The following is a 23,214-nucleotide window of genomic DNA, read 5'->3' as shown; positions in this document are numbered from 1 at the left end:
GTGAACTGGAGAGAGAGTCAGTTAAGATTTTTAAAACCTGACCGTTGCCCTTGTCTATCAGTCCATCTTTAGATCTCTCTTTAAAATCACCGTAGCAAATAATAAAAAGGGAGCTACATGAGGCCTTTCTTGCTAGCTTGCTATAATTATTACTACAACTATTTAGCTGTGCTGGAAGTTTGAGAGTACTCTCATTTGAGAGCTGCTTTATCTTAATTCTAGCTGGTAACAATCTCAGCTACTGCTCAGGTACAAGAAAGCGAAGTGCTCATTATTGAATTACTTCTCTGTTTGCTTCTCATGATTTTCCGTTGGAGCTGTAGTTAGTTCTACAGAAACATTTGCCTGTAGATGGGAATTTATCATGGATAATAGTCTGAAGTGTAAGGTGAGCTCCATAATTTTACCCAAAAAAAGGACTCTTTAAAAGTGGAGAAATTATATAAGCTACTCACAGTTCAAGAAAATAAAATGTTCTGAAAATTCTGTAGGGTGATCTTATCAATTCTAATTTGTCTTGGTTTCATCCAAACGTGTTGTTAAAATGTTACATACACCTGTATATACTAGCATTTTTTCACGTGAACAGTTTGTATAGCATCTGTCAACACTAACTTGATGACAAAATAAAAACATAATTCTATCTGAAGAGCTTCCGTATCAGACAGTGGGTGAGAAGTCAGCTTACTTGGCAGGACAGTGAAGGTAGCCACGTTACTAATATAATTTTTACTAATTTTTTTATATAATTTTCACTAATATAATTTTTCTGTCAGATTTATGTGCTAGCATCTGAAAACAGCTGGCAGAAAAATTCCCTTGGCTATGTTACAATGCCCTAAGCCACTTGAACATTTTTGGAATGGGCAGGATGGAAAAATAGTAACATTTTTGGCTTAAAAATAACCAGACTGTAGACATGTATGGGAAAGTGGCAAAGATTTTCTTTCCCATGCTATTCCTTACGTCCTTATCCCCTGAGCCTCATGCTATAATATTTTCTTTCTTTCTTTTAATGTCCATTGCATATATTTCATTTTAAAACTACTGGTAGGGATTTAGTCTGCCAGCTTCTTCACCTGTTAGGAATTCTTGAGTCTGTAGTTCCCAGCTAGAAGGACTCCAGCCACTCTGCTTACACTGTTATATGACAAACTTGGCTTATTGAAGCAGGTGAGTTGCACCAGGAATGGAATGAACATGTTCTAACAGATCAGAAAACTGAAACTAGAGAAAGGTTTATCAATCAATTTATTGGAAAATTGAAATGGTAATTGGGAGGTTATTTTTTGCATATATGTTGTCACAAATTTCTCACTGATAAAAGCATTCAAAATTTAGACATGCACATTTTTATAGAGCCCATACACTGGTAGAGCTGGGAAACTTGTGACTCAGATCTGGTATTTACTGGTTTCTCTATATTTATGGTAGTAAACAAAGTCTTTAACTTGAAGGAAATAAAAAATCTTAAACTTGTCCTTATGCTAGAGCAGCAACAAGAAAAAGGACCCAGTAGCCATTCCTTTAAGCACATAGTTAAGTGTTTTGCAAAACTGAAGTTTCAGGTCATAGAGTCGTAGAATTGTTTCAGCTGGAAGAGACCTTTAAGATCATCAAGACCAGCCTTTGTCCCAGCCCTGTCAACCACTGGACCATTTCCCTAAGTATAACATTCACCTTCTCTTAAACAGCTCCACAGGGACAGTGACTCCACCACCTCCCTGGGCAGCCCATTCTAATGCTTGATAACCCTTTCAGTAAAGAAATTCCTCCTATTATCCAGCCTGAACCTCGTCTGGAGCAACTTGAGTCCATTTTCTCTTGTTCTATTGCTTGTTACTAGGGAGAACAGACTAACCCCTGCTTTGCTACAGCTTCTTTTCAGGTAGTTGTAGAGAGCAGCCATCAGAGCTGCTTGAAAGCAACATTCTTCTAGGTTTCATTAATTTTTACAAAGCTCCACATTTTTTCTCTGCTTTTTCAAAAGGGATAAGCAAATGAGCAATCAGGAGAGTGTGTTTTCACGGGGAGATATTTTTGCAAAACCAGGAGGTGCTGGAAAAAGCAGACAAGAATGTGAGGTTTCTTACTCAAAGAGTTTAACACTAAGATAAAGGTCATCCAAACAGTTGAAAACTTCTCCATATTGCTTTTGTAATCTCTTTTGTTGTAATCTATTGTTCATTGTTGCAAAACCTGTGACCCTTGTAAAAAGCAAAGTTCTGACGTGGATGCTGGATATGATGGTAGTTTGTTAAGTTTCACTACTTTAAGTATTGCGTTTTCAATTTTTGCACACAGGTTGGAGTGATTGCAGACTAACATTTATAAGTTCTTCCTACTTGAAAACAATGAACTTCTGTTAAAAGAAAGAATATGACATTGGTATATGAAGGTTTTAGTGTCTCTGGAACATTATCTAGATAGTCAGAATTCAGATTAAAGGAGACAGGCTGTTTCAATGGTGGTTCACCTAGTTGTTCATGTAACTTCATCATTAACTTTTCACAAAACCTACAAAACACTAGATTTCTTGTGCATCTAATGATCCATACTGCCTTATTTCTGTATACCTTAAAAACCTGCTACAACATTGTTTCCCTTTTCTTCTGTTTATGTTTTCTTTTTTTAAGTGTTCTCCTGGTTTCAAATGAATTAATTTTATACAGCACAAACCTAATCAATTCTTCTCCCTCCCCTCCCCCACCACCACCTCCAAGTGCAATTTTAGATTTTCCATTTCTTGAAGATCATTACTGTAGGAAAAATATCAATCTGGTAAAGGAAAATATTTCAACAGTCAGAGTGGCCTGTGACATTAACTTATGTTTCTTAATGAGCCAAAATGAACTAACTTTAATAGAGCTGTGATACAGATCAGAAGTTCCTCAGGAAACATATTCTTTTGTGTGTGTATATTCAGAAACAAAGCAGTCCAGTTTTGGACTGCTAAGTAATAGATATTAATAACAATTAATAATGTATTAATCAATCTGTATACATAGCATTTTTTTGTACAATCAGAAGCAAAAGCTACATATTACAGTTTAGACATAGTCTCTCAAGGCTATAGGCTGTACAGTCCTGAGCTATGTACAGAATTACTTGCTACTTAAAGTAATCTTCAGCAATGTTTTCTTACTGGCTGATGTGTTAGACCTTTCAGCAACAGAACTGCTGACCTTGGACAGACTTTTCCATTGGCAAAGCACTTCTGTCACATGCTAGTTTTGTACAGAAAATAGACAAAGACATACTTTTATCCCACTGGTAATCATCAACTGGCCAGTTCTCATACACTGAAATGGGAATCTTGCCACTGAATTAAGTAGGACCATAATACCTTAAGTGGGACCAGTATGTTGCACAACTAAAGCTGCAAAACATGTGGTTTTAAACATAGATACTTCAGCATCCTTGGGGTAGGGATTTGGAATAACGGCAACATTTCAAAGCCAAATGACATGAATCCAAACTGATTATTTGGAAGGTGCTTTTTTGCATGTTGAGTCTTGAAAACCTAATTCAAAGAAGTTGATTGTTATCCATATCAACAGCCTAAACAGCAAGAGAATCTGATGGGAAGGAGGTATCAATAGTAAAAATTAAAATTTAGCTTAATACCAGAGTGAAAGATACAGTGATTGAAAATGTATTAGTTTTGAAAGATGCTTACCATGTGTAACAAACTTATTCTGATTGAAAATAAGCTGGACATGTCCCATAACTCAAGCTACAGTTTGTTTCTAGAGAAGTTATCTGAATCTGAAGTCATATGGCTTTGAGATTCAATTCTGCAAATGGTACCCGACATAACGCCTGCCATGGCGGGCAGCAGATGGTTATGAGCTATCTTATGAAAGGAGAAGTGTGCACATTTGAGATTTTTTTTTTTTACATTTTGTGCCTTACCTGAATACTATTTACTAAAAAGATGTTTCATAGTGAAATTCATTTAATTGTTAGTTGTAAAGCTCTTTACAGATCCTTCAGAGAACAGGCTATGTATTTCAATTTTGGTTTTCGTGGAATTAAGTTATTTCTGCCACTAAATGAGATGGTGAGATCTTTGCATCTAACCAGGTTCCCCTGCCTTCTGTAAAATGATACTCTGCTGTTCTACCATCTTCAGTTGGCACATACCAGTGTGTAGCATTTGTGATTAAAATAAGAGTTACACATTAATATTTTTTTAAACAAAAGCCCAAGATATGTTAATAGCCTTCATGTGAATATTGGTGTGCCTGAATATAAATATATGTTTAAGGAGTTTATCATATGAAAACAACAGTGGCTGATACTAAAGGAACTGTTAAAAGATTATCTAAAAAATATTTTGATTCAGTGTTGCCTGCCGCAAATAACATTCAAACAGTTATGTCTTGTGATGAAGTATTATTAGCAGCTCTTGAACTTAAAATAACATTTTGAAATCAGTTTAGCTGTTCAAATTTGCAACAAATAAATAAGATTAGAACTCTGGCAGAGAATTTAGAAGATATACATTGTTGGAGGCACTGGTATATCACCTCATGATATGAGAAGTTTTATACTTGATATATTAGCACTTATTTCCTTTATGTGGTGCTAATTGGTTCAATTAATACATTTTCAAATGTACATTTTTTAATTGCTCTTAATGATTTTTGTTTGAAATTTTTTACAAGATTAAAAGTTTATATGCAAAAAAGTTGCAACAGTAATATGGAGAAGAGAGGATGTGTGTTTGAATTTTCAGGACTTGGAATGAACATATAAGAATATGTCAGAAGAGGAGAGTTTTTCTGTTTTGTCAGTTACTTTATGTACTAGGAATCTGTAGTAAACTTCTGTTACAGTGTTTATGTGTGCATGCAGTTCAGTGACTGTCCCAAATAAGTAGTAAGAGCTATCAACGAACCATTGATAATTCTTATATTTCTATTCAGAAACAAAATCTGCGAATTTTTCATTTGAGTTTACAAAGTGCTAAAACCCAGAGCTATGCTATTATGTATGTTTATTGTACTGGACTTGTGAAATGCCCACAAGGATTTCAACATTGTATTTCTTGTGGTATATATATATTATTCATTGACTGTGTCTCCCTCTGTGTGAGTCTAGACATTAGAGTTAAGAGTCTCTCTCTCACATGTACAGCTTCATAGAATCATAGAATGGTAGGGGTTGGAAGGGACCTTTACAGATCATCTAGTCCAACCCCACTGCAGAAGCAGGTTCACCTAGATCAGGTCACATAGGAACATGTCCAGACGGGTCTTGAAGACCTCCAAGGAAGGAGACTCCACACCCCTCTCTGGGCAGCCTGTGCCAGGGCTCCCTCACCTGAACAGTGAAATAGTTTTTTCTTATGTTTAAGTGGAACTTTTTATGTTCCAGCTTCATCCCATTACCCCCTGTCCTGTTGTTAGCTACTGTAGACAAAAGGGATGTCCCAACCTCCTGATACCCACCCTTTAGATATTTATAAATGTTAATAAGATCCCCCCTCAGTCTCCTCTTCTCCAGACTAAACAGCCCCAATTCCCGCAGCCTTTCCTCATATGAAAGTTGTTCCATACCCTTGATCATCTCTTCCCAAGAAGCCAGCCCCTATTTCCACCTCTCATAGATGGCTGCTTTCTACCTGAGTTGTCCCAGTAGATCCTTACTCATCCAAATTAATAGTAATTTGAATTAATTTTTTTCTGCATGGACATGCTTTAATTCAAAACTAACAGAGGTGTACTAAGAGAGTTCTCTTTCTCAACATAGATTTAAAACAGCCTCAGTACTGATCTGTCTCATGCTTTTCCATGGCTGTTGTTTTATGCTCAGAAGCTTAGAATCTAATTAGACAAACACATTTTTTAGCAACTACTTAGTCTTGTGCATATGAGTTAATATTACACTAATTGCTGACAGTTACTTCAGAAATTATGTTTAAATTACGTATACTGACCTGACACTTTCAATAAGTTGCATTTCCGTAAGCCAAAAAGTAAGCACAATATTGTGGTTAGTGTGTTATGTCAAAACTTGTTTACATGGATGATTTGTGATCACTTCATGGTCTTCCCCTGCAAACAATAATTTCAGTGGATGTGGGGCTTACAACTACTCACATTTTGGGTCATAATATTTATGTCAACATAGCCAATCTGATTACCACTTTGTTTGGAGAATTCAAGACAATAATGAAGAGGCATGAGGAGTCTATTTTATGCCTGGAGATGACAGAAATCATCGAAACATATTCTGTCAAGAATTTGTCACAATTCTGAGTCTAGATATTGCCCTTTTTTTCTCATATACCTGTCACAATGAGTGTGGCTTTTCCCTGTTAAAAATGTCTTAGCTAGGATGAAGCATTCACTGTGTTAGTTTAACAGTCTTTGTATACTAATCACATTATTGATAATACTCTATTTATTAAACTCCTCCTTCCCAAAAGACAATGCTAGGTTACAAGACAATTGAGATCACTGGTTGTGCTTTCCAGCCTCAATTGTACATGTGTTGTCACGTGCGTTCGTTCATTTGGGGATTTAGAAGGGGTTTTTTGTGGTGACGGGATACATGAAGCCAGGGAGAATGTAGGGTCTTTCACTTGTAAAACCCTTTACTAGATCATGCTTTCTTGAAACAATATGAAATAATAGTTGGATTTGAAAGAGCAAAACCAGAAAAATCCAAGACTGAAGAATCACATAATGACAGCTTCACATAAGATATAGGATGGGAGGCAATCTAAAATCCAGTGTGAACACTCTTGAAGCTGTAAAGGGGATTTCACTTATCTGATACAGGGCTACTTGAAGTCCTTGCAGGTTATGTCAGTATTTGGTCTTTGGAGTTCATCCTACATTTGAGGATAATGCATGTATGAGTAAGTTACTGTCACAAGACTGTCATAAATTTGCTTCTAATGCAAAAAGTTTAAAAACTTCTAGGAGACAGTATCTTAAGACAGATAGAAACATCGAATAGCTATCTTTCTAACACTTCTTGTCTGAAGTTCATTATGAAGATGCCTGGTTTTTCATGCACACACCTACATTTACATATTCTTTGAATTATTGTCCTTAAAATAGTTTCAGATTGATTTTCTTCAGGGAGAGTTTCTTTCACTGAAGTAAATGTCTTATTGTAGCCAACATGTATTACTTGGCTAGGGTGATGTCTTATAAAACCCTTGAAGTTGTTAAGACTTTGGATGAAATTCAACCTTGGTGTTAATGAATTCAACTCTACTGAATTCAAGTTGTACAAGGGTCTTACTTAGTCTAATGACCTGTAGTTGAACCAGAATATACCTAGGACATTATTCTTTGCTGACCATATATTTTTTCAGTACTGGTGTTGCTTAAATAATACATTTTAGAGTTTCTGGCAAGGTTATCTAATTATAATAAATTCCAAGGTAACCTTTTCCCTTCTGGCTTCATAAACAACCAGCTAATATCTAACACTGTGCATTGGTCTGTAGGGTTCCAGACACATTTTGAAAATATACAAAAGAAATGCTTTCTCAAAAGGTGATTTATTCTGGTTTTTTTTGGTATATTAAGTGTCAGATATTAAAAAAAAAAAAGAAAAAAAAAAGGGCAGACCCTGTTACTTGCCTGAGTGATGGGAAGTGCTCTTTCCCCTGGCCTCAGGGAAGTGCTTGAGCCTTAATGACTGGGTTAAATTCTGTATCTTAGCTTCTTACCATTGTCTTACAAAACAGTTTTCTGTATGTCACTTACCATTGCTGTTTTCGCTTTGAACTTCTAAATGAGTTTCTCCTGACTTGCTGATCATGGGAGAGGTGCTGACAGATAGCCCTAAATTGTAGTCCTGAGCAAGAAGCTTGGCTTACTGGCTTGGGAGACTAGTGGCTTTCCATCTATCCTGAATCTCTTAAGACAGTTCTCTGTATTGCCGCTTTTCCACATGAACAGGTTCCTGACCATTCTTTTCTCTCTGCATCTTGAAGAATATGAATGTTTCTCTCCAGCAGTCATTGGCTAGGCTTTTTGGCTCATAACTGCTCATTGATGACAGCAGTTATGACCAGTTTTAGAACTTAGAGGAATCATGTTTTCATTTACTATGTTTCCTCATTCTATCATCAGACAGAGGTGTTGTTATTTTTTTAAACATTGTTTGTAAGCAATGTTCTTAGAAAAACAGCTACAGTACAACAGTGCACCAGCTGAAGCCTGCTGTTGCTTTGATGATCTGCCCTGTGAATGCATCATCGGAACAACAGCCAGGAGCGAGTCCCACTGAGGTGCTTGTTTCATAAGTTCTGTATTAAATGAATGTTTTTTTCATTCCCTTGCAATATAGAAATGTTGTTTTGAAAGGAAAGGAAAGGGATAAAGAGAAGTATGCAAAATACTAAGAGGAAACTCAGAAAGGCTGGTTATTTAGTTTGACTTGTAAAGCACACAGCAATTTCGTTGCTTATATAACTTTGTAAACCCCCTTGGCCTGGAAGCCTCTGGAGAGCTGACTGTGCAAAATTTTCAGTATTTCATGCTTCTTGTCAGACCCCCAAATCTTTAATTTCAGCCTTTCTCACAGTGTTTTGATTATACTTCTGTTTCCAGTTATGGACAGAACCAAGGAACACAAATGCAGAATTTCAAAGAAAATGCGTTAAAAAAATGAAAGAGATGGGTTGTTTGAACAGTTTTTATTAATCTGAGCCCAATTAATGTGAACTTCTTAGATCTCAAAGCTTCAGATTATTTTAATGTTCTAGTTGATGACCAAACCATCAAGTAGTTTGCATGAAAATGCTCATTTAAACTTTGATTTTAGTGCACATTGGCAACACATGGTTTGTTCAAAGCTTTTTAAAAAATCTAAGCTCTTCTATACAGTGTGTGTTAATTCAATGGCTTATGATGCATACATTTCATGGCACTGACCAATATTCAATAACGGGGATTCTCCTCTCTCTATGCAACTGCTTTATGCTTTCACTCCTTTCTTTGTGTCTAAGATGGCCAACCAGAGACCATTCTGGACATGTCATGTTCTCTTTGGAAATCATTAACTTTGTGACTTGATCAAATTCCCTCATATATATTCTCTTGCTCAGTAGTGTAAACACTACTTTGACTAAGGATGTGCTTTTTTAAAATTGTGATCAAGATATAGTGACATTACCTTGCTAGTTGTGGGTCCTATACATTAATTTTCTCTTCATTGAAAATTAGTTTTGTACTCTTAGCTATACATAAAGAATGAGCAGTTTCAGTCCAAATTAATAAACTATCCATAGGCAAATTCCCAAATCACATTAAGAGACATTTCTTCCTTTTCATGCCAAGAGCAGAGATTGTTACTAATTTAAATCATTGTTTGAATGCTACACAAGAAAACTTAAGAAAAAAGGGTTGGGAACCTGGTTTCAATTGTCATAGACATTGCTGTGCAGCATTCTTTGATTCCCTAATCTTATTTTATTCTGAGCAAAATTCTCTTTTGGATACTGAAAAACTTTTCTTTGTTCCTTAAGCATCCCTTGATCTAGTCAGATAGAATGTGTTCTTACGTCTTTGTCTGATTCTGTAAAAGAAACATATTTTTATCTTTTTTTTTTCCTGTTGCTTCTCTTATTTCCCTTTGAACTTCTCAGTTTTAGCATTTTTGTTTCTTACCCTTTTAAAAATGCCTTTCAGTGAAATAATCACACAGTAGAAATTCTACATGATTAGTGGCTTCATGGTTGGATCAAATAAAGAGATTTCATCTGCAGAGAATATTTTTATATTGCAGCATTAACTTCCGAAAGAATTCCAAGTCTTTTCTAATCCCCAGTATATAGGGATTTAAAACTTGATTTGTAGACTATGTCATTAACTTAGTCAAGGAAGACTAAACTTTGTCCTTGATTTTGTTACTTGCTCAGTGTCTTTGTTTTATATTCAACATTACTTCAAACACTTTGTGTTAGAAAAGTTTGTGTACTTTGAAGCCTTATAGACCTAATCCTCCTTTCATATTTGTACCCATGGCAGCAGTAGTTACCTCACAGTCATGGCTCCATTTATTTTATACATTTGGGTTATAATCAAATTGCTGTAATTCTCAAAATTTTGGTGTTGCAGCTGAGAGTTCTGGGTCAAGTGAATATCTGCCCTGAGATTATGAAACTGCTTTTTGTGAGCTACTTAGCAAAGGTTACTATCTTGCACTGCTAATCTAGATATGACTTGGGGACCTTGAGATAGAAAAACTGAGTAACTGTTGGCCACCGGTAACCATAAAATGTTGATACATGGAATTATTAAGGGCATGACAGTCCAACTGCAGCTAATCTGCATTAAGAAGTTGATACTTTAGTCCACGTCATTCACCAACCTTCAACAAATATGAGCACTTCTACTGAGGAAATAATACACACCTTTGAGACAGCATACAGTCAGTTGGCATGGTTGCTAGGACATGAGGCTGCATCTGTTCCCTCTGCACCTATAAACACCTTTATCTATAGCTGGTACAGAGTACATCTGAATGTAACTTAAGGATTCTGTGTAGCAGTTTCACTGAAGTTATGAGAGGTGAACTTCAGGGAGGAGCAAGCGCAGGGCTGTTCTGTTGAGCAGGGGGACTCTAACCAGAGCATGTGAACATTTAAATGATAAGCAATACCAGAGCTTTGGAAAACTTGGGAAAGAGATACGCTTTTATTGGCAAAAAGAGGCCTCATCATTTGTCTTGTAAATTGCTTGTAAGGACCTGAGGCAACGTCTTAGTGTATAATGTGGGTGCAGATGTTCAGTCAGACTGCAGAATAATGATCCCTTCAATATATGGAATTATAAGTTTACTGTTGGATTTCTGTCATAACACTTCATCCTTCTCTTTTAGATTCAGATTCCAGAGGACTGGCAGTATTGATTTTTCCTTAAGAGTCTGGCAGAGCTAGAAGAGGTTGTTATATATTCAAAATGATAGTTCCCTCTGATTTTTATTGTTGTTCTTACCAGACACTTTTTCTTTCCTTTCCCAAGCTTAATTAATGCAGGGAAAGATCAAGCTGTAGGGATTGGTTTGAGCTTAAATTTACATTATTAACAGACAATACCTTTCATCAGTTGTCTTCTGCCAATAAAAAGACGGAAGCATGATGCAGCCTTAATTTTTTGTTAAAGAGATGGTAACTTTCCAACATTATTATGTTGTGTTGCATTTTTACATAAGTGGACTTTTGAAAAAATATCTCCAATATGGCAGTTGAAAAAAGCATGTAATCTTAAGAATTTGGCCGTTTCTTCAGACTGTATCTATTAATACAGTGAGAAATTCTTTTTTCCAATTACCCTTGTCTGAGTAATGCATTGTCATTCGTTCCTAAAGCTTTTGAGTTCAAAACAGTTATTCGTGCATTGTTTTGAAACTGTTTGTACACTCCTAATGAGCAACAGACTTAGTTTATTAAGTACCAACAGTTAACTCTATTAGAGGGAGAGGTATTGTGCATTGAAACTACAAAGTTTATCAGTTATTTGTAAGCAAAGGTTCACTGGTTTATGAATGAAACAGAGGGTTCCTTCTCATGTCATTTACTGTGGGCTCAACTCTGAACAGTTGTACAGAAGACAGATTTTGGAGGACTGTGAAGGAAAATATAGGATTTAATTCCATTCTGTTAGTTTGTGAAGAAGTGTCTTGTATTTGTAATTTAGTATCTTGCCCAGAACTTTATAGATAGTTAAAAAAAGGTAAACTTAGGAAATTCTATTAATATGTTTGAAGTAACCTTGAATTACCTTGGACTGATAGTGGCCTTTGGAGTCCTTCTTTATAACAAACTGCGTGTGGTAGTTCGTGTCAGGAGAGATATGTACCCAGAACCCAGGGAGAAGTATGTCCTGTGACCATACAAAAAAACAGAAACAGTGTTTTCACAAGCGATTTAGAATGGTACAGCCTGCATCTTTGTTCTTTGCCTTTATTTGTCTTCAGTTAACAGACTGTGAAATGAGCATAGTAACAAGTAGAGCACAATGTTATTGTAAAAATAAAGCCAGACAATTATTTCAGAGATTCAAATGCTTAAGAAAACAACAATATGACTTTATGCACCTTGGAAGACGAACATTACTTTGTGTTTATGGAGAATTAGGCAAGTCTGACGCCTTAGGATGTTTGATACTCTGTCCTGTCAGAGTCGTGGACCTGATGTAGATTTTGTTGGCTGAAGCAGAACGTTAAAATGGGAAACAAAGCAAGGAAAGACTTAAAATTCATTGTTCTCTATTTCTTTTCAGTTTGGAAAGTGTGCTACTATTTTAGCATTTCCATCTCCACTGTGCTCACTTTGGAAGTGAGGGTGAAATCAAATGGAATACTTTTCTTCCAATCTAGGAATGTATCTAAAGGTTCAAGAGGAGGAAACATGAAGTGTTAAATGGGATGAAAGCATTTGTGTTCTATTTCAGTAGCATCTCTAATGCAGATGAAGTGATAGCAATTTAACACTTTTCTTGAGATAAATTGATGAAGCCTTTTCCACATCTGACAGCTTCATAATTTCTTTTCAGCAGAAAACAAGGGTAATGTGGTTAGGATTCCTATGAAGTCAAACCAGAATCAGGCATATTGGAACCAGCTAGGATTCAGGATTAGTTAGATGCATCTCCATTGTTCTGAATTCTTCAGGTGTTAATGATCAGTCTCTAAAGAAGCTTAGAGACTCTCAACTGTACTTACTCTTATTAGATAATAAGTTATCTGTTAGGTTTTAAGGTAAGAATCTAAATCTGAGAGTGCTGTATGTTAAAACAAAGAAATACAGTGACAGAGCTGATACTACTGTGTAATGAAGTATAAAATTTACTTCAGTATTTGCTTTGTATATTTTGTATATACATCTGAGGATGCAGATTTTCGTTGTTACTTTAGTGTCATTAGTCATGGACTAATGCTACTTTCTTGTCACACAGTTGAGTTGTGCCATTTTCCTTCACTGAATTTTCATTTTGTCCTAGAGGTAGAATGAGTTTAAGAGATTGAACAGTAAGCACTGACTGCAGCATCTACTTATATGCAAGTCCTTTGTTGTTCCTTCAGTCAGTTATACCTGTGTCTTAAAATTACTACAGTATTGTATATGTAGAGTCAAATTCCCGTTGGATATATATTTTAACTAGAAATTGTAACTTTTACACGTTGTCAACTGATTGTACATTTTCTTCCGTCCTCCAGCATAAAGCAGCCATCCTATGGCTTTCTTTCCTTGAAAACTAAAAACCAGCTCTTAATGTCTGAGTTTGCAGTTATTCTTGTTCATCTCTCTTTCTAAGATACCACCGCTTGTAAGGCTGAAATTTCTGCTTTCACTAATGGTGCAGAATAATAGAATACTGGGATTCTTGAGGCCTGCCTATATGCTGACTCTGGCAAATTCAAACCTTAAAAATACACTGTGCAGATAAGAATTTCAAGCAAATATTTAATGTTAATAGTAACATGTTGAATTGGTCTAAAGTACTTCAGAGTCTGAAGTACAGATATTGTTTTACCATGCTTTATGTCAGATAAACTAAGCTAACGTTTTGCAAAGTCTTGGGTTATACAACACAGATAGAATTGAAGGTGCTACCGAAGGTGTTGCATATTTATATTCCAAACAGAATTGACAGTAGATTTGAGTTAAATATTTATTTTGGACCTCTTGAATGTCATGATGATCCAGCTTTCTCAGAGTCCAAATCAATGTATGGAAAATCCTAGAACTTATCTGAGGGCGTGCAGTAACAGGCATGGTTTTGCATGGTAGTACCTATCAGTAGAAGCAGAGCTGCTTAGGTTTCTCATTCTTTGAAAAGCTCTCTAATAGATCAGTAAGATGTTTCAAAAATATGTCAAGACACTGCCTTTTAAAATTAATAATAAATATCAGTGTAATTGTTCAGCACTTCAAATCCATTCAAGATGGTAACTAGTTCTAGAGGAAAGGTAGGAACAGTGACTGAAACTTCTTTCTGTGCAAGGCTGCCCTCGATGTTTTCTGCTGAAATCCACCAGTGTATGGGTTTGTATTTCATGCCTCCATCCAAAATTTGGCTGTTGAAACAAAAGGTCCTTGGTTCTTTGAGTAAATTGTCACAGAAAGTGCTTCTTATCTTCAAAGTGTTTTTCTGACATAAATTAATTGGATCCTCACGATCCTGTGAGCAGGATAAGGAGCAGCCTGAAAATGCCCATTAAGCACTCCTATTGCAATGAACTGTATTAAACACTTTCGGAGCCTAGCTGGATGAAGTGTTTTTTCTACTGCCCAAATAACTTTAAAACTGTTTGAAAAGAAGTGCAAAAAAATTAAAGATGCTTTTGAACTTTTGGCAGACTTTTATGCCTACGTGCTTGTGGATGTAAAAAAGCTGCTGTTCAAACAAGCAGGGGCAGATCCTCAGTGGCTTGTAAATTACAATGGTGCCATTGATTTCATTGGAACTGTGCTGCCCTAGATGAACTGAAAGGCCTGGCTGTTTCCTTGGGAAGTACAGCAATATGTAGTAACACCTGATTTGAATAAAGAGCTTTAGAATCCATCAGTAGTAATAGTAATATTATAATAATGAAGAGATACTTGCAGACACATGAAGTAGAATTTTTTTTTTGTGAAACAGTCAACAGAAAGACACATTAAATGAATAGAAGAGAAAGCAAATAAGACATTAGTATTTGTGGATATCTCCTAGTATGAAAATGGAAAATATTTTCTCTCTTGAGCAAATTACCAAAAATTCTTGTCTCTCAAGTGAACATTATCCTAAACTGTATCTGACAACAAGGCATTGTAAAGGAAATGGATTTGTGTTTTGGTGTTTAGAGTGGGGTTTGTTCTGTTTTCACTGAGGTTAGGCAGGAAATGAAGTTACTGTGTGGATTTTTCATAGGATTATAAGTGAAAAATGTGCAGCTTTGAAACTCACTGGACTTGAAATATATGCATATCAATATCATAGCCCAGAAAGATCTTTTAGTCATGTTATCAATTCATGATCAGAAATTTTCCCCGGGAGTTATGGTCCTTAAATGAAAACATGATATTTAATTTATAAGTAAAATAATAGTTTAACAAGGGGACTCTCAACTTGAAAACCCTGAAACGGGGGTTGATTAAAAGAAGGCAGAGAAATATGTTGTACTGAAAACTATGAATAGCACTTCAGTCTGCCAATTAAAATAGGTGAAATGTCACCTTCACTGTATTGAATTTGTGGTATCTTCCTATTTAGTGTAGACAGAAACGAACCTAAAAAGTGGGATAAGGAGTCTTGAATAAATGATTAATCTGTTATGTTTGGTGTGTTATGTAAAGCTTGTTTGCAGTAACATACTGAGGGTTTTGGCCATTGACAAGGGCAACAGTGGGAATTTTTGTAGACAACCTATATTTCTTGATTTTGAGCAAGATGCCTTGCTCAAACATGGGTATGTTGGCAGCTTGCAGGCTTGTATGTGTGCATGCACAAAAACAAAGAGACTGCAGCTTTTGCGCACTAGACGTAGAAGATCTTCATTGTCTAAAAATTGAGTCCAATTGGGTGTTCTCCTGCTACTGCTTTACTATTCCTACCCTGCCTGAGTAAAAATGGAAACCATTGTTGGTTATTGAAGGAATCTTACAGTGTTTAAGCATCAGTTGCTGGATAAAGTGCTGAGCTTCCTGCCCTACTCCAAACTGAGAGCGATGCTCTGTGTCCCAGAGTGATTAACACTGAGCTCAGTTTTATGAGGTGTCTAACATCCACCTTTTGTGGAATGCAATAACAACAAAAAGGTGTTACAAAGCTTTACATCCATTCTCTTCACATAGGGTTTAGAAGTGGGAGAAACAGTGTGGTTACACCATGTATTTGAGAAAAGTATTGAACAGAAAACTCCATTAGCTGGTTATCAGGGCAGCAATAGTGAGCTTCAGAGAGTTTCACTATTCACAGAACAGTATTTGCTACTTTTTGCCTGTGTGTGTTATGCCAGTGAAAGCCTTTATGTGTGTTGCTCTGCCAGTACATTATTTATATTGCAGCGGTTTTCAGTATTATTCTATATCTTTTTTTACCCTGCTTTTTTGGTTTGATTTGATTTGGTTTGTTGAATTTTTAATTGTTTTGGTTTGGAGGTTATTTTGTTGGGGTTTGGTTTGTGGTTTTTTTCCTTTTGAACAGAAGAGACCGGCAATACAGATATATGCAATGATTTTATTGGCTTGAGTGGAAGAGAAATTATTGGATCAGCTGGCTACAGTTTCTTTGGGTGAGGTGGGCAGGGTTTGTGATTTACTTTGGACTTATTTTAGCACCTAGTATAGAAACAAAAAAGATTAAATAGAAAATAAATTAAAGGGATGGAGAAAGTAAAGGAAAGAAGATGTTAATTGACAGGCAGCATAGTGGGAAATACAAATATTTGGGCCATTCAAACAAAAACTCACTCTACTAATATGTTCTTTAAAATGCCAGGGGGAATTTAAACCTGGATTTCTGTATCAAAAGTGATACAATACAATAGGACATAGGCCTCTAAAGAATCTTAAAGCCTCTCCTAAGTTTGTGTAGTTGACCATCTTTGACTTTCTAAACTTTCTAAAAAAAGTTTAGGTTTTTTGTTAGTAAGTAGACCACTTCAATATTTTATTAGTCAGGAATAAGAGGTAAATTGAATGATGCATCATATGCTTCCTGTTTAATAGTTGAAATTAAACAAAAGCCACATATAGATCTCAGTTGGTCAGGTAAGAGCCATAAAGAGACGTGTTGTGTTAAAAAGATTGGTTTAGTTTACTTGAGCTTTTAGCTCCTGGTTGTCAACAAGTTTTCAATAGTGCTTCATCATTAATATTAGTAATGTAATAGCAGGGTAGCTATTGAATGAGTGATTACTGGTTAAGTATTGGAATCCATGCTTTGAAGCATAAAAAGGTCACAGGTGTAATGGATGTGTTGGGTGAAATCTTGTCCTGCTTGAGGATGAGGAGTCCTTTGCCAGTGACCTCCATGCTACAGGGAGGTCACCTGAAAAACTTGATTTTCAGTGCTACGTAGGCAGGAGTCAGCCTGAATGAAGAAGGAGACTGAGCAGAAGGACATTTTGTATCCTTGATTCTGAGTCACTTGGGTTATAAATTATACTGGAGATGGGAAGAAGGGAATTACAGTGTGGTACAGCAGTTTCTCCCAAGCCATGTCCTTTCACACTTTAAAGTGAACAACTGGCATACTTTCACCATTGTGTTACATTGCAGAAGAGTCAAGGTTTGCACTGGCAGTGGCTCACTTATACAGCAAAACATTCTCCAAGACAGTTCCAGCGACTTTGATCTCATTTTATTCCCAGGAGGAATCTAGACTTGGAGCCAATGTGTTAAAATGGCACTCGGTTCCAAGAAGTCACATTTTACAGAACTATACTACAAGGCATTTATGGAGCACAGTATATGCAGATAAACAGCTTACCCGCCAAAGTAATGGTAGCTTGCTCTGTTAATATATTAGAAAGGCATATCTGAGGTACTCGCTCAGTGAAATACAATATGCAGTGCTTTGATTTATGACTTGGCACTGGCCTGTAAATGTAACCACTTTAAATTATGGCAATCATTATGATCTAGCCCACAAAGAACTGGATTAAGAAGAATGATTTCTCTATAATTAACCTCTCCCTGATAAAACTCCTTTTTCACTTGAATCAGATTGAAGTAGGTCATGTAAAGTTAAAGACTTTGATATTATTCAGTAGCATGAAGTATTTTTCTGGACATGTTTAGTCTGTTACTATTGCAGTAATTAATTGGTGGTTAAAGCAGAAAGATAACTTAAATGACTTCTGAGAGAGAGTAGATATTTAACTCGAGATCTCTACTCATAGACGTGTGTCATAAAAAGTCACATTTAAGTATCTCAACTATGAGAAAAGGTGTTCCCAGATGAATATGAACTTAGGTGTACTAGGTGTACTCTTACAAAAACCCAAATTCACTGTCAATCTAAACAGTGTGAAAAACACTGTCTAAAATACAGGGGAAAAAAGTTGATGGATTGTATAATTTTGGGTTTAAACAAAAATTATTGCTATAGATAATCACTTTTTATAGTTCTGAAAAAAGTGATACTGGAAGAATTCCATTAAAGGGAGAAGACAGAACTTATCAAAGTTTAATAAGAATTAATCAAATACATAAAGACAAGGATTCTTCTATTCTAAAGTGAAATTTTTAAATGGGAAATAAGAAATTTGCCTCTGAAATGTTTAATATTTACTGTTCAGCATGATAAACTCATTGTGGTCATATTTCATGGTTTAGGAGCATAAACTTGGCCCATTCTGGCTTCTGAGATTCCCCTAGCCCCTTCTGGAAAAATCTACGTCTGTGTTAGTCTGTGTATATAACAATTTCTTTTCAATGTATTGATAAAGAGACCCATGGGACTGGAAGAAAAACGTCTAGAAAGTCAGCCTTGAGAAATGCTAACAACTGTCTGCAAAGCAGTTTGCATGAGATCTACTTGCACAGTGTAGGTGGAAGTCAATACATAACTTCTTTGAATAAAGAAGGAAAAATACATCTTTCTTGTTAGTAATATATTCTTTCCCACGTATGTTTGGAAAACTTCAATTTCATTCCCAATAGCAAACTAATTATGTAGTTTGTACTAGTGATACTTAACTCATTTTCTTCTTTTATCTATTCAGAATCTGGACTCCATTTTTTAATCCATGCTGCATACAAAATTAATTAGCCAGACTTATTTTGTGATCCGGGGATATACTCCCAACTTGTAAATCCAGAATTTTTTTCTGTGTTTCCAGGACAAATTTTGATCAGAGAAAATTTTTGTTTTATTAGATTAATAGGTAGCTTGGGAATAAAGAACAATGATACAATGAGAAGTGATACACTGAAATTATTGGTATGTGGAATAGTCCTGTGTTTCTTTTCATGAAATATTTCAGTCATATTCTTTGTTGTTCTTGGACCTATAAAAATCATCAATAAAATGATATTATCTCTATTTTTTGTCATGTCTATAGATTTCTGGGCTTACTTCCAGGTATGAGTTGTGTGTTTCACATGGTTTGATAGCTTTGTCAAATAAATATCAAATCACTTCAGTCCCAGAACATCTTTTTTATGTTTAAATGTGTAGACTGACATAAACAATAACACATGTGAGACTGCCCCGAGCCTTTACAGACAGAAAATAATGTATGAGAAACTGGATACCAATGCTGAATTGAATTTCTGTATTTCCAGTTTTCCTCTGACCACCCAGCTTATTGTGCCAGGAATTCATCTTCTGGCAAAGTGTTCTCAGGTAAATGGAGACAGCCTTTCACAAGTGTATATATTGTTTTTCTTTGCTTATAGAGCCAAATACTCAGGAGGTTCTGTAATAAATTAATGTTGTTTTAAGCTGAAGACCAAGCTTTGCTATGCCATTGTCAGCTTTTATTGGAAGAGAAAATAAGTGAAGAAATGAATGCTTTGTCAGGGATGAACATGGACAGTGCAACTAAGTGTGTCTGATTTAGTTTGTGGCCTCTAGCCATACTGTAATGGCCATTAAATTAATCAAAACTCCTGTATCCTTACCATAACGGACACTAAATTAATCAAAGCAAATTTTCTCCTACCCATAATAACCTCTGATGTCTCTTTGTGCTAGTAACTTCAGCCTCTGTGCCAATGCCCTGTTCAGATGCACCTTGTGTGTTGGCTGTGGTTATAAACTCTTCATCTGCTCTGGGGCCAGCTGGCTGGCCTAGTATCACAGATAGCTGTGGATTCATGCTGTAACCTGCTTGTCAGCAGGGGAAAGCAATTTTAGATCTCTCCTCTATCCTGTTGTCAACAATTGTCCAAAAGTTACTGTATTTGAGAATTTAGCACCTTTGTCAGGCTTGTCTGAAATTAGACACTAGGTTCAAAAGACTCCAGAGAGTGGTAGTGACAGACACTGAGCCAGATGAATTCATGTCTAAGCTAGGAGACCCAACAGTGCTTTGTAGCTCACAGATACCTGTTTTGAGTTACAGTATTCAACTTTATCACACAGAGCATCCAGAATTCTTGAGAAATTCCACTTGAAATTCAGAACAGCTTGGGAATATTCATTAGCTCCAGTTTTTCGTTGCAGGGAATTAAAACTGTTTAGCAAACAAAAGAAGTAGTTATAGTTCTTTGTACTTCAGCTTTGATTTTTATGAGATTCTTTAGAGATATCACAATCTGCTGTTTTAACTTAGCTGACTTACAACTATTCCAGTTCTTGGCAGCTGAAAGAAGTGCAAGGAGGGAAAAATCATTTTTTGTTATGCCAGCTGGAGAAAGGAATGGGGTATTTGCACATGTGTGTTTGACTAATCTGGCCCTTCTGATTGAAATAGTGTCTGGATTAGAAGATAATTCAATTGCATTTATCCACCCATAGGATTTAGGCCAAGCAAGTGCTGAGTTTCTGTGCTAGGCTAACTAATGTGCAGCTGAGCTGTGCCAGAAGGCTCAGCTATCACGTTCAGAGCCATTAGCAGCCAGTCCGATCAACTTTTGAAACAGAAGAACCAGATTTTAACTGAAATTATGTAACTAAGACAAATATTATAATCTGCAGGTTCACTGGGAGTTGCATAGCTTAAAATATCACATTCTACACTGGAAATGTATCCCTCCTGGAGACTACTAGTCCTGAGTGTTGTTTGTTATTTCTAAATACTTGGTTTACAGCTATTACCAGTGCAGAGTATTTCTTGATATTACTGAAGTATAGTAGGAAATATTGTTGCTAAAAATTTGAGCTATGCTTTTTTCATTGGGATAAGATTGAAATTTGTGTTCAGCTTTATAAAAGTTGAAGTTTTGAGACTGACGCTTATAAACTTTAGCCTTAAAGATTATGTCTCTAATTGTGATGACAACATTTGCATAGAAAGTTAACAGCATACCGTTAATGCCTCCACACTTTCCTGACTTTAATAAAGCCTATCATGTTATAGGGAATTAAACAAGGTTATTTTTGTGCTAGTAACCTCATGAACTTGCTCCAGGTAAGCTATTTAAAATAATATCTCAACATTTTGGGAGTGTTGCCTCTGTGTACCTTACTCCCTATGGAAAGCATGGGTCATTTATGTACCTATAAATAATCACATTCAAAGTCATCAATTGCTCAAAAGCACCTGTTTGAAAAATAAGAAAAAGGCTGTTTATTAGAGCAATTTTGACGAAGGAAAGCGATAATAGAAAAAAACCCTGAAAATTATGCTTAAAATCCAGTTCATAAGTAGTGCCTGTACTTTGCAGTGGAAAGAACTGCCAAACTGATGAAATTCTGCTTTCATTAATGTTTTTACTTACATCATCTAATCTGATTCATGAACTCATTATTTCAAAAGTTTCAGCCCATATATAGACATACATTTACTGTCTTGCTGTAGCAGCTGGGTGGGTTAGAGGATTTAAATACATCTTCTGATTGATTAACTCCATTATTTATATCTATTGTCAGCAGGCCCCTGGTTACATTTTCAGTGTTGCAATTCTTCCCCAGTGGGATTGAATATTATGTACGGGAGAGCAATAGTGACACTGAAGCACAATAAATGTCATATAATCACATATTTTGCAAATGTCATGTCATATATCGCTGCATGCACGTTCTGTAGTAACTTGCATGTGCCAGAGTATCAGAAGTTGAAGTGTGAGAATACTATAGTCAGAGAGTCTATGTTTGTTTCATTTTACTTCTCAACCAAAAGACACGTGGGTTTTTTTTCAGTTGGCTGTTACTAATACCTATCAGAGAAGACTGAATTAAAAAAGATAGAAGCTGAAAGTACATTCCCTTTTGTAACATCCAGATTAAATCTGAAATTTGTTTGGAGATTTTATCAAAGCTGTTTGGGCCTGAATAGATTGTATGGCTATATGATAAATCAGTTCTGTTTCTCAAAGTCCCTATTATTCATTGCTGCAGTAGGCAATTGTCTGCTTTGTGACTCCAGCATTTTCTTTGGGCTAATACATCAACATGGCTTTTGGAGTCAGAAGTGAGGGAAGGAACAGGCATAACTGAGTGAAGAGGAAGCTGCATCAGCAAGGAGAAATTGGGGAGCAACGATTTAATGAATACTCTAAACAGAATATGACTGCTGCAGTGGCAGACAATGAGCATTTCTGTTTACTATGATTAACTGTTAAACCTTTACCTTTAAGCAAATAAATAGTAGTTTCTTTTTACAAATAGAAAAAAAAAAAACAGGAATTTTTTGAGAGCTATAGGGAATGACCTACAGGAACAGGCCCGTAAGGATCTCTGAACAAGATTAAACCTCAGAACTATGATGAAATAAAGAAATTACCTTGACAGCAGTATTATGCTGTGAATCTTTACCCATGTTGCTGCTTTAGAGATTTAATAAATGATTATGTATCTATGTATTTTTTAAAAAGGTAATTACGCAAGTGAATCAAAATTTTCTTACCATTGTAAATACCTGCCAAAAAGTAGCAAGTTCAGCAAATGGCTGAGGCAGGATGAAAACTGTCTATGCATCTGTGTCAAATTTGGCTAATATTTGTGGCCACAGCTCTTTCAGGAAAGCAACAGATGTTTGCAAAACAACAGTTTAGTTTTTGCATTTTAGTTTTAGTTTTCCACAATTAAATTCCAAATTCAATCTACATTTTTCAGAATCACACCAAGGCTACTAAGGTTCTGACACCAAAGCAAAACACTTCCTTTTCTGCCAAAGTAATATTATTTGGATTTTGGGATTTGTCTGATTTTGTTTGCTGAGCTTTACCATCTAGTACAGCTGTAGATAGTGTAGAATGGCAATCAGTTGTTTGGGTTTAGACAGCTTTTAACGGTGGGTTGCAGATGAGCTTAGAATGGTTGTCATAAAATCTAAATTGAGAATTAAGGAGATGGGATGTCTTCTTCAGGCAACAAACCATTGGAAAAGTTTTCAATAGTTTATATTCTGTGAATGTAGTGCTGCAATCACTGACACATCTCTGTGTGTAATTCAGAATTAAAATGTGGATTGATCACAGCATACAGCTGACAAAGGAAGGACAAAAAGCCTTTGTGGTCTAGCTTTATCAATTCATTATTATTGGATTCATTTGAAACAAACACAAAAGAAAAATGTATCAAAATTAGAGGACATTTCCAGAGTCCTAAGTATTTTTAAGACTATTTTAAGATTATTTTG

At 35.9% G+C, this 23,214-nt stretch overlaps 1 protein-coding gene across 4 annotated transcripts in view; it reads left to right on the top strand.

Annotated features, from left to right (window-relative positions):
- THSD4 (thrombospondin type 1 domain containing 4) overlaps positions 1–23,214 on the top strand; it is a 345,093-nt gene that overhangs the window by 284,027 nt on the left and 37,852 nt on the right. The gene's annotated exons all lie outside the window — the stretch shown is intronic.

Source organism: Colius striatus, chromosome 7 (assembly GCF_028858725.1).
Source record: "Colius striatus isolate bColStr4 chromosome 7, bColStr4.1.hap1, whole genome shotgun sequence".
In the NCBI taxonomy this organism is placed as follows: Eukaryota; Metazoa; Chordata; class Aves; order Coliiformes; family Coliidae; genus Colius; species Colius striatus.
The sequence above is the reverse complement of the archived record's forward strand: the minus strand, read 5'-3'. Positions and strand labels throughout refer to the sequence as shown.